General features: G+C 39.8%; 1 protein-coding gene and 1 non-coding gene across 31 annotated transcripts in view; one reads left to right on the forward strand and one right to left on the reverse strand.

Annotated features, from left to right (window-relative positions):
- Positions 1–21,025, reverse strand: part of NRCAM (neuronal cell adhesion molecule) — a 311,540-nt gene that overhangs the window by 115,075 nt on the left and 175,440 nt on the right. The gene's annotated exons all lie outside the window — the stretch shown is intronic.
- LOC116809872 (U7 small nuclear RNA) lies at positions 6,025–6,086 on the forward strand. The gene has a single exon (XR_004370042.1). It is a non-coding gene; the product is annotated as a U7 small nuclear RNA (small nuclear RNA).

The following is a 21,025-nucleotide window of genomic DNA, read 5'->3' on the forward strand; positions in this document are numbered from 1 at the left end:
ATGTGAAGCCCCATCAAGTGCTACCAGGGGCAATGGTGGCACCTGTGGAACCTCCAGCAGCTCATGGAGCCCCACCTTCTGAAAGATGTTCAGAGCTGAGGGTGCGGGAGCCGTGGCTCATACAGGGCTTCGGGAGACAGAATCACATTTAGAAAGTAAAGCTGTGTGACAATACCCAGGGCACATTCCCAGCTGTCCCTGCCTTTATCATTTGTAGGGACCTGGTGCTTTGCAGTTCACCTGGATCCTGCATAAACCCTGGAGCTTTGGGATACAGGCTAATGGAATATCCTTGCCCCTGGGGGAGGGCTATACTGGTGTCCTCATCCTTGACTTCACGGTGATGGTGGTTCACCTTGTAGATGGATCCCAATGTCCCTCTGTGAGACATAGATGATTTCACAGCACAGCTTTGTTGGGGTCTATCCTGATCTGACCCAGTTTAACAGTGGTTAAAGTCCTCCAGGTCTTTCTCCATCATCTCCTAGGAACCAGTTTCACATCTGACCTCTATTTTATGCTTTCCAAATTACACAGGAAAATTTGGCTTCCTTCTGGAAGCTCCTAAAGTGCAAAACACTCATGTTTTTAACTGCTCCCTCCCTATTATAATAGTCAATATATATTAAGCACTTACTGTGTGCCAGGCTGTCTGTGCCAAGAAATTTGCAAACATTAGCTTACTTTATCTTTACAGGAGCTCTCTGAGATAGGTATTATTAACATGTAATGGCTTGTTAATATAAAGTTTCACAGATGCTTCCAGAATTCACAAAAAACTGTGCACAGTGTCTTTAAGAATTAACTGGCACATTCATACCCTGATGAGAGCATTCTCTTTTAATCATGCCTGTCTTATTTGCCATACCTTTTACAATAAAATACACCACTGATGTTTGGCTAAATGAAAGCGGAAGAAGAAAATTGGTGAATGAGAAAGCCAGGGGTCACGAAAGTGCTAGAAATATTCAGCAGTTTGAATAGCTCTGAACTGTGTAAATCATTTGAAATATTCCTTCCCCCTACCTATGAACTGATTTTCATTGTTTTTCATAAACTTTTTCTTTTTTCGTAGTATTAATGTATTGTATGTGTTTTCAAATATTTTCTCATATATGAAAAGGGCCATTCCACAGTGTTCTTTGTAAGCTTTCCCTCACATCATTGTTTTGGATGAGGCTTTATGCTTCTCAAAGCAGTGAGATAACAGATAACACAGAAGCCATGTGCTGGCACTTCTATTCAGGTTGGCATAGCCTCAACCATTTTGAGTCAAATTTCTGTCTAGTCTAGTAGGACCATTTCCTAAAGTTGTATCCGTACTAGGAGGGCAGATATGAAGAAGTGCTGCTATCTTACCAATCAGAATAGTGTAGGCTTTGGGGTCCTGGGCTGGTAAAGCCTGGGTATGATGGCTAAATTAAGCTGTTCTTACCCGGATGAGGCTTATGGTCATCTGCTGTGTCTCCAAAGGTAATCGGTCACTGCACATGAGCTTTACTACACTGCACACGCGTGTGTGCTCTCTAGGTAAATTTAAATGATGTTTTTTGGGGGGAATCTGAGCTCAAAGAGATAGAGTTCAAATCAGATCCAGTGTCTTTTCTGTCTCTAGGTGCCTAAAATTGTCATAAGGAGACAATCTCTTACCTTCTGAGAAATAGCAATCATTCCCTGTGACTCACACCAGCTTCTATATTTAGAACTGGGTCTCCTGCCATCCGACGCAGGCCATAGATGAACAGGTCTCCTGCCATCTGATCCATACGCCACACTTCAGGCTATGTTATCCCTAAGCCCACCACATCCACTTAACGATTGAGGACAAAGGAAAAAGAAAGGGCCATCATTTTTATGTGTCTTTTAAAGGACATTCCTGTCAGTAAGTATAAAGAGTCTAAGATTTTACCCCACTTACAAGCTAACAAGTTAGCCTATTACAGTTTTATAGAGCAGAGGACAGAAAACTACTGGGTCAAAGACAAAGACTTTATTCCATATAGCAACAGCAGTAGTCAGAGTATCAGTAATTTCTTGAACTGGTTCCTAAGACTCCAATTATTCCAATAGGGTGTTATAAAGAGGGTCACATGACACCCACACACACAGCAGATTGCATTACATGAGAGAAAACTCCGAGCTTAGGGAACCAGAATCTTTTATAATAAGCAGTAAGCATCCCTCCATGCTCTAGAAGGAAACACTTTCTCTGCCACTTAAGGCTACTTATTATACAAATGTTATTTTAAAAAACAGCTCTGGAACAAAGGGCAACCAGTGCCTCTGCTTGCAAGATGTGTGATAGAACTATAGAGAATTTTCTCCTAAGAATCCTTTGATTTTGCTGTTGCCAGCTGTGGCAAAAAGGCATATTGTGGCTTTATAATATAGCAATTGCTCTCTCAATAGGCAACCACACACTTTCGGTCAGAGTTCTTGGGCACTTGGCTTTGGGCCTTGAGAATCCCATGGTTTCCAAAGAGAATGTAAATATAAATAATGATGTTTGATTACACGTGTCCGTTTAAAGGTATTCCACTTTGAAAAGTAACTTAGGAAAAAACAAAAACCCCAAAAAAGCCCACTTAAAATTTCACACATTTTTTTTTAAAGGGAAATGGTTTTATTCCTTATGCTTTATTTGAATTGGAACACTGCATTTAAATTTTAGCATGTTCAGGTTCTTTAGAAAGGAAAGATAAGTTTACATACAATCCCAGACAGAATATAAAAAAGACTCATCAAAAGAGAATTCTAATTCCAGTCAAGTGACCCTCTTTCTACAAATTGTTAATTAAAAGCTCAAGGGTAAAATAGGACAAAAAACCCATTTATTCATTTTCAGATAAAGCTCAGTTCTTCCATGGTATAACATTATTTTCCCTAGGGCAGTTATTATATTCATACATAGAATCTACTTTAGCAAAAATATTACCTGTTTAACCAGAAATCTATACAGATAATTAAATTCCTGCTATCTCACACAGCTGCCTCCAGTCTTATGGAATAAATGAGTGCACATCAGGATTTTTAAACACTGAAGCTTATATTTAGCCACTTTCTCATTAATATCACAAATAAGTAAAATTCATTTACACGGCATTTCTTCACTTTTAAAGAGCAACGTTTCCTGTTTACTCTGCACTTTTAAGGTGTAAACACAACATTCTTGCCATAAGAGATAAAAAGATTATATTCTCTTCAAAAAAAGTGCTTTTATGTGAATAAAAAGGAAGTGTATTCGATTTTGTAGAATCACCACAAACAGAACTTAAAGTCACACTAGAAATAGATGCTAACAGAAAGCTGTTGAGTTTCCCTGCAGACAGGAAAAGAAGCAGTGGATGTTCCAAGACTGGGGATCGTGTCAATGGCTGGGTCTGCTTAGTTGTGCACGGTGCTCTGAAAGGGCTACATCAGAAATTCCTTAGTAAATGAGTAAGTGAGAGTCAGAATTTAAAGGCTATGCCTGCCTCGGCAGCACATAAACAGACACCTCTACTGTGCAAAGATGGCTGGCATTACCTCTGTGCAAGAGAAACACATGACCACAAAGTATTCCATGCTTCTGAAAGTGCCTAAAAGATGTGGGTGATGGTGTCCACAATTCCCCCATCATCTTCTGGCTATTTCAGAGTGAAGAAATGAGCGGGGCGGTGAGGGGGGCGGGGCGGGGGCGGGAAGAGGACATGCAATGAGCAAGTCTTTTGCTTTTAAAATATATCACCACATTCTCTAGAGGATTGTTCTAAAGTGTTAGTGTAAATTTAGTAAAAATGTTGAGGGAAGAAATGCTGATGGCAGCCTGGTGAATTCAGTCATGCGAAATCCAGCTCCTATGAATGGTTCAATACCTGAAACAGTATAGAGGCATCTTCATTACTCTTCTTACATGCACGGCACTTTGTGCCGGGCACTGCTCTCCTGCTTTACAAATATTAACTTCTTTTAATCCCCATAACAACCTTATCAAGTACTATTATTATCCTTGCTTTACAGAAGAGGAAACTGAGGCACAGTATATGCAGGTTGTTCACAGTCATACAATTGATAAGTGGCAGAACCAGGACTTGAGCCTGGGAAGTATGGCTTTGGGCTGGGACTACAGGGAGCAAGTGAGGCATTTACCTCAGATGCAAAGGCCAGGGAGGCACCAAAAACTTGAATCATGTCTTACTGCTGTATTTGAAAAAAAAAAAAAAAAGAAAAAAGAAACCCAACAGTAATGCAAAATAGCCATTTGAACAAAATAACCAAAGTTTAAATAAAAACAGGATCAGCATTGCTGATTTTTCCCTTTTGTCTCAGGTTTCAATATGACTTGGCAAGGTGTTGCTTTAGAGTATGTTTTATCTTCTAGGGCATAAAACCTCCTTTTTAAACATCTCTCTTTTCTTCATAGCTCTGATTTCACTTTGTAATTGTACAAATATAGTGAGTTTGTTTGGTGACTGTCTCTTTTCCCTCTAGATGTAAACTTTATGAGACCAGGGGTCTGTCTTGGGTCACCTTTCATCCAAGTCATGCAGAAGGAAGGGTCTCACTGGGAGGGAAAGGATGGGTGATGGGGAAGGGGTCCAGGTGTCATGAGAAGGTAGGGACATGCCCCCTACAGGTTACATACTCGCATATGATACAATTCTATCCAACTGGAGGAACACACTGAAAAGGTAATGAATACAAAGCTAGATAAAACTGTAATGAGTTCTATGCTTGAATAATAAACTCCATTAATCAGTCAGGTAAATAATCAAATGCCTATATGCCCAAATCATCAAATAAATTGGGTTCAAAGCAAGTTAGAATTTCTTTCAAAACTGAAAATGGGATACAGACAATATTTCATCCTGTAGCTTCGGGACCTAGCTTTTATCACTTTTAGGAGTAGCAAGGAGTAAACGAAATTTTCTAGCCACGTAAAAGGTTTTGGAAGGCTAGAAATCTTAGCAAAGCTTCCTTAGACAGTAACCATACTGTGCTTACAGGCTTATCTAATTTTACAGTGCAAAGAAACGTTGGTTATTTCCTTTGTGTTCATTAGAGTTCAAAATGTTTCAGCAGATATAGCTTCCATTATCTTCACAACCTATCATGAGCTTGGAAAATAACAGCTTTCCCTATTTCATAAATCACTCTTATTCCTATTTTGTAAGGAGTTGTTTGGTTACTTGAAGGAGTATCAAACTGGAAAAGGCAACATGATAAAAGCAATAGTTTGAGACTCAAAAATAATTCAATAGGAAAGCCAATCATCGTTTCTGGTACATCCTGGATTCTGAGCTGGAACTGGGCTTTAGGGTTTGCCATAAGAAAACTACCTAGTGATGCCTTTGCATGGTCCCTCAGCGAGAGAAAAGACCAAGCACCCCCCTTCAAGGTTCCCTTCGTGTGGAGGCTTAATAATTAATTCACTTAATAATTCACAGATAGGGAGAGGGTTTCACAGTTAAATCTGAAATTTAAAAGGGCTATTTATGCTGAACTTCTGCTATTGAGACTTTAAATAGCCAGGTTAACATAGTAACAGACTTTTTTTTTTTTTCTTAAGACGAGCACCTCTAAGCACACAAATAACTATACTAATTCAAGATCAGGAAGTGGTCTACACTTATGTCCACAACAACGGCATTATTCACAAGAGCCGCAAGGTAGAAACAATCCAAGTGTCCATCAAAGAATGAATGGATAAGCAAACTGTGGTATATGGTTCCCACATACAATGGAAAATTATTCAGCCTTAAAAAGGAAGAAAATTCTGATATTGAGGACATTACGCCAAGTGAAATAAGCCAGTCAGAGAGGGACAAGTATTGTATGATTCCATTTATATGCGTTACCTAAAATAGTCAAATGTGAGAGACAGAAAGAATGGTGCTTGCCAGGGGCTGGAAGAAAGAGCGGAGAGTTCAGAGTTACTATAAATGGGTCTAGAGTTTCAGCTGGGGAAGAGGAAAAGCTCTGTAGATAGATAGTGGTGATGCTGACACAAGGTGAATATACTTAATGCTCCAGAACTATACACTTAAGTGTTCCAGCTCTTTCAGAATTTGTCTAGCAGATTTTCCAGTTTTCATTAGAAAACCCCCCACACAAAGAAAAATTAAAAATAAATAAAAATGAGAGCTATACTTAAAAATGGTTAAAACGATAAATTATGTATATTATGTTATGTATATTTTACCACAATAAAGATCAAACAGCCACCAGCAAGAAGTGGACTTTTAAAAATTACTGTTTCCAAATGTAACATAAAACATATACTTAAAGATTTACATCTCCTTACTTTCAGTAACAGGCAAATATGCTAGAAAAAGAGGCTCTTAAAAGGAAAAAATAGTCTTCTGCTAGGACACGATGGATGATATTCGTTCAAAACACACTCCTACACTGTGCCCACACTTTCTCTTCCATTTAGGAAGGTATATTAGAACCTAACAAAGTGACCAGGCATGGTGGCTCACGCCTGTAATCCCAGCACTTTGGGAGGCTGACGCGGGCAGATCACTTGAGATCAGGAGTTTGAGACCAGCCTAGCCAACATGGTGAAACTCTCTACTAAAAATACAAAATTAGCCAGGGATGGTGGCACATACCCGTAATCCCAACTACTTGGGAGGCCGAGGCAGGAGAAATGCTTGAACCTGGGAGGCAGAGGTTGCAGTAAGCCAAGATTGTGCCATTGCACTCCAGCCTGGGCGACAACACTGAGACTCCATGTCAAAAAAAAAAAAAAAAAAAAAAAAAAAGAACCTAACAAAGTGACCATGAGATTACCATAGGGTAACCTGAAGTTCTTACCCATTTACTTTTTGATTAAGTAATTTACTAACTCTGGTATTTTATTACTGTTAAAACTTCTTGGGAGATAACTCACACTGATCCTGGCATAACACATGCTGAAAACTGTTGGGCTGAGGTCACATGGAGCATAAACTAGCAAGCAAAATTTAGCATAAACATAAATCACTTCAGAGAGTTCAGCCACACTAGCTGAACAAATGAAGTGATTGATTTTATCCCCTCAAGTAAGACTTATGAGCAAAAGGGAAAAAGCTAAAAATGTCTTGGTACTAATTTTAACTGTATGTAATGGAAATCTCATTTCCTAATCTAAATCTATAATTCTGATCTTATCAATCATCTCAGAACAGAGTAACATATCTGGATCTAAAATTACTCAAGAAGGCATTTATGCCCTCCTGTGAGCACTATTTTCTTGAAGAGTGAATTTCACCACCGTTTTTAAAGTATCACACAGTCTTTTATAAAGTCTAGTAGGAATCAAAGTTGTATATTGAGTAGAATTTCTTTATTCACATTCCAACTTTTGTAAAAGATGAGATCCACATTATCTGCCATTAATTTAAGTAAAAACGACAAGCTACTATTGGGGCAGTAACTGCTCTTTGCTGAACACACACACTCCTAAAGTAGGGGTTAGTGCAGGCTCACCATCATTTATCCAAAAGCTCTGAAAAATGCAAGTTTTGGTGACAAACCTGACCAGTTGACGTTCTTTATTTATCCCACTAAGTGTAAATGTTTGTACGTTTTACTGAAGAGTTACTAATATGTTTGATCATAGGGTACTGTTCTAGACCCCACTGGGGGTGTTATACAACATTTATATATATTTATATACATTTTTATATATTTATATACATTTTTATATATTTATATACATAGCACCCTATTTTTAGAATTTTGATTTTAGAAAGGTAACATATATATATCATTTTGATTATATATATTTATATATCATGTTATCTTTCAAAAATCAAAATACTAAAAATAATCCAGAATTCTATTTTTTCCTTTTTTTATTATTATTATACTTTAAGTTCTAGAGTACATGTGCACAATGTGCAGGTTTGTTACATAGGTATACATGTGCCATGTTGGTTTGCTGCACCTAAGAACTCGTCGTTTTTCTCCTAACGCCATCCCTCCCCCAGCCCCCCACCTGCCAACAGGCCCTGGTGTGTGATGTTCCCATCCCTGTGTCCATGTGTTCTCATTGTTCAATTCCCACTTATGAGTGAGAACATGTGGTGTTTGGTTTTCTGTCCTTGTGATATTTTGCTGAGAATGATGGTTTCCAGCTTCATCCATGTCCCTGCAAAGGACATGAACTCATCTTTTTTATGGCTGCATAATATTCCATGGTATATATATGCCACATTTTCTTTATCCAGTCTATTATTGATGGGCATTTGGGTTGGTTCTAAGTCTTTGCTATTGTGAATAGTGCCGCAATAAACATACATGTGCATGTGTCTTTATAGTAGTATGATTTATAATCCTTTGGGTATATACCCAGTAATGGGATGGCTGGGTCAAATGGTATTTTTAGTTCTAGATCCTTGAGGAATTGCCACACTGTCTTCCACAATGGTTGAACTAATTTACACTCCCACCAACAGTGTAAAAGCGTTCCTATTTCCCTACATCCTCTCCAGAATCTGTTGTTTCCTGACTTTTTAATGATTGCCCTTCTAACTGGTGTGAGATGGTATCTCATTGCGGTTTTGATTTGCATTTCTCTGATGGCCAGTGATGATGAGCTTTTTTCATATGTCTGTTGGCTGCATAAGTGTCTTCTTTTGAAAAGTGTCCATTCATATCCTTTGCCCACTTTTTATGTGGTTGTTTTTTTCTTGTAAATTTGTTTAAGATCTTTGTAGATTCTGGATATTAGCCCTTTGTCAGATGAGTAGATTGCAAAAATTTTCTCCCATTCTGTAGGTTGCCTATTCACTCTGATGGTAGTTTCTTTTGCTGTGCAGAAGTTCTTTAATTTAATTAGATCCCATTTGTCTATTTTGGCTTTTGTTGCCATTGCTTTTGGTGTTTTAGTCATGAAGTCTTTGCCCATGCCTATGTCCTAAATGGTATTGCCTAGGTTTTCTTCTAGGGTTTTTATGGTTTTGAGCCTAAGATTTAAGTCTTTAATCCATCTTCAGTTAATTTTTCTCTAAGATGTAAGAAAGGGATCCAGTTTCAATTTCTACATATGGCTAGCCAGTTTTCCCAGCACCATTTATTAAATAGGGAATCCTTTCCCCATTGCTTTTGTCAAGTTTGTCAAAGATTAGATGGTAGTAGATGTGTGGTATTATTTCTGAGGGCTCTGTTCTGTTCCATTGGTCTATATCTCTGTTTTGATACCAGTACCATGCTGTTTCGGTTACTGTAGCCTTTAGTGCGATAAATTTCCCTCTACACGCTGCTTGAAATGTGTCCCAGAGATTCTGGTACATTGTGCCTTTGTTCTCATTGGTTTCAAAGAACATCTTTATTTCTGCCTTAATTTCGTCATTTACCCAGTAGTCATTCAGGAGCAGGTTGTTCAGTTTCCATGTAGTTGTGCGGTTTTGAGTGAGTTTCTTAATCCTGAGTTCTAATTTGATTGCACTGTGGTCTGAGAGGCAGTTGGTATGATTTCTGTTCTTTTACATTTGCTGAGGAGTGTTTTACTTCCAATTATGTGGTCAATTTTAGAATAAGTGTGATATGGTGCTGAGAAGAATGCACATTCTGTGGACTTGGGGTAGAGAGTTCTGTAGATATCTATTAGGTCTGCTTGTTCCAGAGTTCAGTTCAAGTCCTGGATATCCTTGTTGGATATCCAAGTCCTGGATATGTCTCTTTGATCTATCTAATATTCACAGTAGGGTGTTAAAGTCTCCCATAATTACTGTGTGGGAGTCTAAGTCTCTTTGCAGGTCTCTAAGGACTTGCTTTATGAATCTGGGTGCTCCTGTATTGGGTGCATATATATTTAGGATAGTTAGCTCTTGTTGCATTGATCCCTTTACCATTATGTAATGGCCTTCTTTGTCTCTTTTGATCTTTGTTCGTTTAAAGTCTGTTTTATCAGAGACTAAGATTGCAACCCCTGCTTTTTTTTTTTGCTTTCCATTTGCTTGGTAGATCTTCCTCCATCCCTTTATTTTGAGCCTATGTGTGTCTCTGCACATGAGATGGGTCTCCGGAATACAGCACAATGATGGGTCTTGACTCTTTATCTAATTTGCCAGTCTGTGTCTTTTAATTTGGGCATTTAGCCCATTTACATTTAAGGTTAATATTGTTATTTGTGAATTTGATCCTGTCATTATGGTGCTAGCTGATTATTTTGCCCCTTAATTGATGCAGTTTTCTTCATAGCGTTGATGGTCTTTACAATTTGGCATGTTTTTGCAGTGGCTGGTACCAGTTGTTCCTTTCCACGTTTAGTGCTTCTTTCAGGAGCTCTTGTAAGGCAGGCCTGGTGGTGACAAAATCTCTCAGCATTTGCTTGTCTGTAAAGGATTTTATTTCTCCTTCACTTATGAAGCTTAGTTTGGCTGGATATGAAATTCTGGGTTGAAAATTCTTTTCTTCAAGAATGTTGAATATTGGCCCCCATTCTCTTCTGGCTTGTAGGGATTCTGCAGAGAGATCTGCTGTTAGTCTGATGTACTTCCCTTTGTGGGTAACCCGACCTTTCTCTCTGGCTGCCCTTAACATTTTTTCCTTTATTTCAACCTTGGTGAATCTGACAATTATGTGTCTTGCGGTTGCTCTTCTCGAGGAGTATCTTTGTGGTGTTCTCTGTATTTCTTGAATTTGAATGTTGGCCTACCTTGCTAGGTTGGGGAAGTTCTCCTGGATAATACCCTGAAGAGTATCTTCTAACTTGGTTCCATTCTCCCTGTCACTTTCAGGTACACCAATCAAATGTAGATTTGGTATTTTCACATAGTCCCATGTTTCTTGGAGGCTTTGTTCTTTTCTTTTCACTCTTTTTCTCTCTAATCTTGTCTTCTCGCTTTATTTCATTAATTTGATTTTCAATCACTGATATCCTTTCTTCTGCTTGATTGAAGCTTGTGCATGCTTCTCAAAGGTCTTGTACTGTGGTTTCCAGCTCCATCAGGTCATTTAAGGTCTTCTCTACACCAGTTATTCTAGTTAGCCATTCATCTAAGCTTTTTTCAAGTTTTTTACCTTCTTTGTGATGGGTTAGAACATGCTTCTTTAGCTCAGAGAAGTTTGTTATTACCGACCTTCTGAAGCCTACTTCTGTCAACTCGTCAAACTCATTCTCTATCCAGTTTTGTTCCCTTGCTGGTGAGGAGTTGTGTTCCTTTGGAGGAGAAGAGGCGTTCTGGTTTTTGGAATCTTCAGCCTTTCTGCTCTGGTTTCTCCCCATCTCTGTGGTTTTATCTACCTTTGGTCTTTGATGTTGGTGACCTACAGATGGGGTTTTGGTGCAGATGTCCTTTTCATTGATGTTGATGTTATTCCTTTCTATTTGTTAGTTTTCCCTCTAACAGGCCCCTCAGCTGCAGGTCTGTTGGAGTTTGCTGGAGGTCCACTCCAGACCCTGTTTGCCTGAGTATCACCAGCGAAGGCTGCAGAACAGCAAGTATTGCTGCCTGATCCTTCCTCTGGAAGCTTCATCTCAGAGGGGCACCCACCTGTATGAGGAGGCTGTCAGCCCCTACTGGGAGGTATCTCCCAGATAGGCTACACAGGGGTCAGGGACCCATTTGAGGAGGCAGTCTGTCCATTATCAGATCTCTAACGCTGTGGTGGGAGAACCACTGCTCTCTTCAGAGCTGTCAGGCAGAGACGTTTAAGTCTGCAGAAACCATCTGCTGCCTTGTGTTCAGATGTGCCCTGTCCCAGGGGTGGTATCTAGAGAGGCAGTAAGCCTTGCTGAGTTGAAGTGGGCTCCGCCCAGTTTGAGCTTCCCTGCCACTTTGTTTACACGGTGAGCATAGAACTGCCTACTCAAGCCTCAGCAATGGTGGATTCCCCTCCCCCCACCAAGTTCCAGCATCCCAGGTCTATCTCAGACTGCTGCACTAGCAGTGAGCAATGCTCCGTGGGCGTGGGACCCGCCACGCCAGGCACAGGAGGTAATCTCCTAGTCTGCTGGTTGTGAAGACCATGGGAAAAGCACAGTATTTGGGCAGGAGTGTACCATTCCTTCAGGTACAGTCACTCACGGCTTCCCTTGGCTAGGAAAGGGAAATCTCCCCCGACCCCTTGTGCTTCCCGAGTGAGGTGACGCCCCACCCTGCTTTGGCTCACCCTCCATGGGCTGCACCCACTGTCCAAACAGTCCCAGTGAGATGAACCAGGTACCTCAGTTGGAAATGCAGAATGCAGAAATCATCCATCTTCTGTGTCGATCTTGCTGGGAGCTGTAGACCAGATCTGTTCCTATTCGGCCATCTTGGAAGCAACTCCGATAATCCTGAATTCTAAAACTCTTCTTCCAGAAAAGAAATAATGAACTTGGACTCCCATTTTACAGATAAAAAAACTGAGGCTTGAAGAGTGGCAGTGTCTTGCCAAGGCCCATATAGAAAGTAAGAGGCCAAGCCACTGAAAGAAGGTTGTCTGCTTAGAAGGCACTCTTTCCATTATACCAGGCGACAGAGAAAACATACCCAGATAAAGACTATCTGGTAAGAGATGAGTTATTTGGTGTTAATCTGAGTGGATTTCATGGCATAAGTGTAGCATGATTAAAATCGCTGGAAAGTCTCTGATTACATGAATGTGATAGTGGCAGATTTTTCCTTGAGATTAATAATATTTTATCAATTTTATTTCCTTTGTTTTTATTTCCTGTTGATGAAAATATTTGACATTTTTACACACTCACAAATCTAACAGAACCGTGTTTTGTGTTTCATAATTGTTGTAGTTTGTTTCATAAGCCTTTAAACACTCATTCTCAAAGTACAAAATATATACATAAATATAGAAAAATATACATTTTCTGTCTGGAAGTTTGGGAACTGGGGAGATTTATGCCCTCACCCACAGTGTGACTTATGCAACACCGGTTTTTTGTTGTTGTTGTTTGTTTTTTGAGACAGGATCTCGCTCCGTCACCCAGGCTGGAGTGCAGTGGTGCCTTGACCTCCCGCCTTCCCCCATCCCCCTTGCCCTCCCCACCCACCCCACCCCTGGGCTCAAAGAATCTTCTCGCCTCAGCCTCCCAAGTAGCTGGCACTACAGCCATGTGCCACCACAGCCAACTAATTTTTTTTTCCAATTTTTGACAGAAGTCTCACTATGTTGCCCAGGCCAGTCTCAAACTCCTAAGCAAGTGATCCTCCCATCTCAGCCTCCTAAAGTGCTGAGATTACAGGCATGAGCCACCATGCCCAGCCTGCAACACCATCTTTATGCTGCTTAAAGGAAGAGAGTATTATTTGTAATTTAACAGCTACATAAATGTGGGCGGAGTGTTTTAAAGAGGAGTCTAAGCATCAACGCAGAATGGACACTGGTGTCCCACATGTTCAGCTGCACACTCCACTTCAGCAGCCCAGTCCAAGATTTACCATCAAAAACAAGTCTTAGGTCTCTCCAGGTAATTTTTGTATCCAAACCATTTAATAGTGAATACATTGAAAGCCCAGAATGAAAAGACACCAACAGAATCCTGTAGGTTAAGAGCTGGCCTGATCTTAACATCAGTAGGCTCACAGTTATTTTGTTTGGTAGCTCAAAATAAAATTATTCTCCCCAATGGGCGAATGAACTTAGAAGCTCTAGCAATTCTGGCTCCTTTCACCAGAACAAGCTGCAATCTGCAATAAACAGGAAGAGGCCAGAGCTTCATATGTGAGGTAAAAGCCTCTCTTACTCCCTCTCTGCCAAGCAGGATTGCCAGTGCAGTTTTGATGAGTAAATAAAGAATTACTGGGATGGCCAAGAACTACCACCCTAAGCACATCCAGCACTCAGCCCATGCTATTCAACTGTGCTACAACTACCTTTAAAAAGAATGACTGAACTCACAGAATGGTAAGAGTTAGAATGGAGACCTCCCACTGGACAACAATGAAAGATGAAACCCTAAACATATCTGAAGTGAATGTTTTTCATTGAACTGTCTCAAGAATCATGATGAGATTAACCTAGAACTCTCATATTTAGCTTCTTTGGTGCTACTGAAAATAGTTTGACCGTTGTCCATTTTTAACTGGACTGAGGGAAATAACAATGTCATTGTATTTTACATAATGAAATTAAGTATCTGGCAACACAGCACGGCTGTTATAAAGAAGACACAAATGCCACCGTAATATGATTTCCTAAATATTTAATAAGCTGGGTTTTACTCTGGGTCTGTATGCTTACTAATATCAAGTCAAAAAAATGAATTATCTTCTGCATGAAGACAGGGAAGATAGACAGGGAGGCTATGGCCTATTATGCTAAAAGCTCTTTAAAGTCAGGAAGGTATTCAATATATTTAAAAATTAAATGATGAAAAACCTGTTCTGAAGTCCCAACAGTTTTTAGATACGGGTTCCTTTTGTAAAGGAAATAATCTGCTGCCTGCTCTTTGGTATAACACAATAAATATGATAATTACTTCATATAACAACTTAAATTATTTTAGATAAATTGCTTTTGAATGACTGCATTTGTTTCCATTTTTAAATATCTACAAAATTATAAAATATAAGTCTACCTTTTCCTCTCAACCCGATGAAATGAGCAAAATTCAATACCTGAGTAATTTCTTGTCTTCAATTATATACTTGTTTACATATATAACGTGAACTTTAAATATGATAATAACCTAACTACACATTTTATAAATGCCTTTATTTTTATTTTAATATATATTTTTTAAACCCAACACTGTGGGCAATAAAAAAATGAATGATGAGCATTATCAAAAAGTTCCGAGTATAGTGGGGGAGATAACAGGAGACTGTGCCATAAATTACTGAAATACAAGGAATAAAGGGATAAATGGTACAGGAAGGCATGACGTGCTATGAGAGTTCAGAGAAAAGGAAGCTATCTTGAGATTATGAATCAAAAAGGTTTCATGGCATAGGAAATATGTGAATTGGATCTTGGCAAAAATTTGAAAGGATGGCAGAGGGGTCTAGCTGGCTGCCCAGGGGCTAAGGGAGGGGTTATACACTTGGACCCACCAGAAACGCAGGGTAAAGCCCCAGTGGCAGTTGGGAGGTGGGGTGTGGGGAATGGAGGGTCTCCAGGGAACTCATCTCATGCTATCAGCATGAGATGGCTGCCAAGCTTGGGGATTCTCTGACCATGCCAGCAGGCTTGCGCTGGGGAAGGGGCAGAGCCTTGGCTGTGAACACAGTTGGAAGTTTTGATGGGCAAACTGGATGTAATAATAACCAAACTGGGAGTGTTTCAGGAATTCAAGTGTTTGGAAGATTTTTGATTAAACACAATTGGGTGAATTAAGTGTCTGAGATTTCTTCCAGGAGCAGAACTGCCCCACAGAGCAGAAGGGTAGGAGCAACTGTGGGAAAAATTAAAGTTGCTATGTCATTGCCCCCTGTGAGTCCTGTTTGACATAACAGTTACATAAATATGGAAATAGTTTAAAAAACAAGCAGCCATGTATGATCACTTATTTAGTACTTCTGGATGTACCCATCTGTTTATAAAGAGTACACAAACTTAGTAGTATAACAAAGTACAGTATAAAGAACAAAAGATATTATTATACCATTTCTAATGAAAGGACTAAAATTAAGATTTCCAACAGAGAATGTAAGCAAGAAACCACTGTTAGGATTTCTCCTGTAAAACACAAGTTGGAGCACTTTACTAATGTCTGGGATGAGCTGACGGATACCTCAGTGCTTATCTCTCTTTCTCTTTCATTTCTCTTTAAAGAAAGAAATCTATACACATTTTCTTTCTGGAGACATGATTACTAGAAACGTATAACACTGGGGCAGTAGCACTCATCTACCTATTTTTTTAAAAGAAATTTTTGCTTACCTGGAACTTGCTAAGAATAAAGTTAATATGGTTTTTTTTTCTTTTTGGTACTTGGAACAATGTTAATATACCTCAAAATTTTAGTGTAAAATCAAATGTATTTTCTATCAAGCCAGACATTTTTATATATTCAAGGTTTTGTTGTTTTCTGGCAACTGGCCAAAGCAACCCATTTATAAAAGAAATTGGTATTTCTCTCCTGGCAGAGATAAGAGCTCTGTCAGTCATCCTTTGCAGATTGTTCTCTCATGAATTGGGGGCACAGGGAGAAAAAGAGAAAAAGAGAGAATACATGACAGTTAAAAACAAATTTATAACTACATACACATTTCAGTGTAGAAACAATTAGTCACCACTAGTAAAAGACGCAACCTTCAAATGCAAGTGAACTTGAAAAACAGTAATTCTCAAACTCTACCGCACACTAGAGCCGCCTGGGGAGATTTGAAGACTCCCAGTGCCCAGGCCACAGGCCCTATCAATTAAATCAGAAGTTCTGGGGGTGGAACCTGGGCACCAGGGTTTCTAAAACTCCCTAGATGATTCTAATATGCAGCCTCCTTTAAAAACCAGTGTTTAAAAATGCTTCTCTGTTCCCTGCTCTCTAAGTATACTGACTTTCTGTAATCAAAGTTAAAATTGTCTATGAAAATGAACAAACAATGTAAGAATGTTGTGAGAAAGTCAGCTATACTGATTTCATATCACACATCATTAAATTTCTAAGAGCTAAATTTTGGTGGTGGGAAGTTGGTTTTAGAATTCTTCAGATTAGGCCGGGCGCGGTGGCTCACGCCTGTAATCCCAGCACTTTGGGAGGCCGAGGCGGGCGGATCACGAGGTCAGGAGATCGAGACCATCCTGGCTAACACAGTGAAACCCCGTCCCTAATAAAAATACAAAAAAAAAAAAATTAGCCGGGCGTGGTGGCGGGTGCCTGTAGTCCCAGCTACTCGGGAGGCTGAGGCAGGAGAATGGCGTGAACCCGGGGGGGGCGGAGCCTGCAGTGAGCCGAGATCGCGCCACTGCACTCCAGCCTGGGCGACAGCGAGACTCTGTCTCAAAAAAAAAAAAAACAAAAAACAAACAAACAAAAAAGAATTCTTCAGATTGTTAGTGAAAGACCATTACATACATGTCTTTAGTATGACCTAACAGTTGAATTTCAAAGTATTCTGCAAATATGATTTGTGTGCTCTGCAACTGAGCAGAAAGAGTACAATTACATGAGTGATCATAATATTTGGTAGAAAGTGATTTGTGTCACAGAGATGTACAGAAAAATTGCTATGATTGTCAAGGAAAGGGAGAGATATAATGCCAGATTAGTCACAATTGAAGGTGATGCCATCTGATGTGGACTTTGAAGCACTTGTTCCAGGAAAGGAAAAGGAGCAGGAGATGCGAATGAGGGGCACACGTGGGAAACAGAATGGTTCAATTCGACAGATGCCAGGAGTAAAAGGAGACAGGTTTGGAAAAGGCTGGATCACTTCCAGGAGGGTCCTGGATGTCTAAGTCTGAGGCTCCTGGAACAGAGAATGACATTATCTACCGTGGTCTCACTTGGCTTTTCTGCAGCGAGTGGCACTGTTGACCCCTTGCTACCTTCTTTTCGGTGTTCCACTCCCTTTGGTTCCACAATCTTCCTTCACATTTTAGCTCTTGAAAGTCCCTTTTCCAGCCCCCCTTACACTCTCTTACTCCATTCATCCTGTACATGTCCCTCGTTTCCAAATTCTTGTTTTGTTTTGTTTTTTGAGATGGAATCTCACTCTGTTGCCCAGGCTGGAGTGCAGTGGTGCGATCTTGGCTCACTGCAACCTCTGCCTCCCGGGTTCAAGTGATTATCTTGCCTCGACCTCATGAGTAGCTGGATTACAGGCACACACCACCAAACCTGGCTAATATTTTCTATTTTTTAGTAGAGACGGGGTTGCACTATGTTGGCCAGGCTGGTCTCGAACTCCTGACCTCAGGTGATCCACCTGCCTCAGCCTCCCAAAGTGCTGGGATTACAGGTGTGAGCCATTATGCCCGGCCTCTCATTTCCAAATTCTATCACATTTCTTAAATGTCTCTTGTCTGAAAATTCTATTCTACTTTGTCTTTGTTGTTCCTACTACAAACATCTGATGTTTGAACTACTCTCAGGTGCTTGGACTCCAAGCTGAAACCTATGTCATCCACACTCCTGTCTCCTCCTTCTCCCTCACCACCTTAAGAAGTCACCCAGTTCAGGTGAGTCTCTCTCCTCAACCTCTAACTTTTACTTTATTTAGGTGTTGCAGGCCAGACTTGGATACCCTAAATAGCTCTAACAAGGTTTTCTGCCTCCAGAGTCAATACCCTCCAGTCCATTCTCCATACAGCTTCCAGAGCACCTTTACAAAACCGTAATCACACGACTTCTCTGCTCAGGGCCCTGTGGTTTCCAAGTTAATGTTCAGACTTCCTACTTAGCACATAAGGTCCCTTATGATTTGACACTTGCTCACTTCTGTGTGGCTCACACCCCTCCCCTTCTCATTCTTTAAGTCTCCATCCTCTCCTTGGAAGCTTTTTGAGACTCCCTGCTCTGAGACAGATGTTCTTCCTCTGTGCCCGACTCATAGCTTATACGGAACTGCAACCGTTAGTTTACTTGTCTGTCCCCAGGAAGTGATTTTCACTCACACAGACATACATTAGAAACCCACCCTACTTCACTACACTCGTTTACAAGTCTGTCTCCACTGGGAGCCTGTAAGCACCTCACTGGGGAGGGCAGGACACACTTCTTGTTCTGCTTTGTGCTGCACGCACTTTGCACAGCTCCTAGCACATAATTAGCACCCCAGCAAATGAATGACTAATCAGAGTTGTGGGTAGAAGGGCTCATTCACCTACTCCTCGAATGACTGAAGCAGCAATGTGAACAACAGACGGGTGAGACGTTGAGAGAGGAGAGGAATTAGATGCTATTACGAAAAGTCAGGAGCACCAATGTAATTGATGGACACTGTTCTCTAACTTATTAAATCCACTGGCTTGTCTAGCTAAACCATCTGAGCTCCAAGTCCACCCAATGGCTTTATTCCTCAGTCTCCTCCCTCAGTCTCAGTGATTGAATACCAGATTGTGTCATGTCTTCCACATGCCTGCAAGAACAACAACAAAAAAGACCTTCCACCCTTTCCTGTTCACTCAGTTCCATTCCTTTAGGGCAAAATACTATACCACTAATCCTCACAGAAATAGCTGTTTGTATTTAATTGAAGAACAATATGCATTTATTCACAAATACAGGTACTGGCTCTATCAGGGGGCACTATCAGGGAATATGTGATTGGTTTCAATCTGTTTTGAAAAAAAGCTTTACAATAGTTTTCAAAATGGATATTTGATCTGGTCAGTCTTAGTCCTAAAGAGAAACAATAGAATTCCCAGTTTGCTCAGAGGAGACAATGGATTTCCCAAGGATAACGTACTAACTAGGGTAGGGGGAAGGATTCAGGTCCAAACTGTTAATGGGGCTTGTTTCAGTGAAACCTTACTGGAACAGTTTCTCCAGACTAGTGTCTTGATTGTTTCAGAGACAGAATTGTCTAAAAGCATTGGGAAGCTAGAAACAAAACTCCTTTGGACAAAGTTATCATTCAGTATATTTTGTCAGGAGTTAATGGCATGATGAGAAGAGCAGAGAGATGGATTTTTGTCTGTGTGTGTACACAATTGTATCAGAAACTCCACCATCTATCTCTTTGAAAGCTCCCGTCCACATAGTCACCTTAGGAAGCTCAATATGGATTCTAGCCCTGCTTCTACCACAAAACTCCCCTTTCAGAGCTAGCTTCAAAACCAAATTAAAATGCACATATGTTTCAATCCTTCAGAATAGTAGTCAGCAAACAGTTTCTGGAAAGAGTCAAAAACGTATGTATGGCTTACAGTAGGCTTTGTAAGCCTTATACTTTCTGTTGAAACTACTTTGTCATTACCACATGAAGGCAGTCATAGGATTAAACAAATGCATATGGCTGTGTTCCAGTAAAACTTTATTTATGGTCACAGAAATTTGAATTTCATGTAATTTTCACATCATGAAATATTATTCCTTTTTTCTTTTTCAACCATTTTAAAACAAAAAAAATTATGGCTCAAAATAGGAAGAGGGACAGGTGTGGCCAGCAGCAGTAGTTTGCAATCCACTGTTTAGAGCAATATTTATAAGCCTTATCCACTAGCATGGTGTTGGCTGTGAATGACCTTTTCAGAAATTAAGTGCATCTTCAATAAATGAAAATGATGATAGAGATTCAGTGAAATGATTCCTTTATGTAGAATAATACTCACTGGAATGAACAAATAGAAATAAAAAGGAGAACGAGGAAGAGTAGGGGAAGAAGAAAGAGGGAAAAAAAGGAAGGAGGTGGAAGAAAAGGAATAGAAGAAAGATTTGATGTGGAAAAGGAAGTATTTATTGAATGATTCACATGTATCAGCCATTCTTCTAAGTACTTTTTGTACCTTACTTTATTTAATCCTCCCAAATCCTGTGAAGTAAGTATTTCCCCTCCCATTTTGTAGACACAGCTATTAAGTGGAAGAACCATAATTCAGACACGATCAGGCACGCTCAGGGTGGTATGGCCGTAGATAGAAGAACCATAATTCAAAGCCAGGTCTGTGTTACTCCATAACCCACAGATTTTCCATTCTACTTTAGTGTCCATAGAATCAGATATGATATTTTTATTATGTTTAGGCACATCTTACCTAGTGAGGTTCCAGTACATTGAGTTTTTAAATCTTAAGAAATCCTAAACGGGTAATTTTTATAAGGCACGTGAAAGAGGTTTGTTTATTCAAGCTCTTCTAAGTACACTCTCTTGATCTTTGACAGTCAACAAAAATATACACCGGGGAAAGGACACTTTATTCAATAAATAGTGCTGGAAAATTGAAAAGCCATATGCCGAAGAATCAAAATGGACCCCTATTTCTTACCATATACAAAAATTAACTCAAGATGGATTAAAGACTTAAATGTAAGACCTGAAACTATAAAAATGCTAGAAGAAGCTATAAAAATGCTAGAACAACTATAAAAATGCTAAGAAAAACTCTTCTGAACATTGGTCTAGTCAAAGAATTTATGACTAAGTCCTCAAAAGGAAACACAACAAAAACAAAAATAGACAAATGGAACTTAATTAAACTAAAAAGCTTCTACACAGCAAAAGAAACA

This window comes from Hylobates moloch, unplaced genomic scaffold (genome assembly GCF_009828535.3).
Source record: "Hylobates moloch isolate HMO894 unplaced genomic scaffold, HMol_V3 SCAFFOLD_1, whole genome shotgun sequence".
NCBI classification, from domain to species: domain Eukaryota; kingdom Metazoa; phylum Chordata; class Mammalia; order Primates; family Hylobatidae; genus Hylobates; species Hylobates moloch.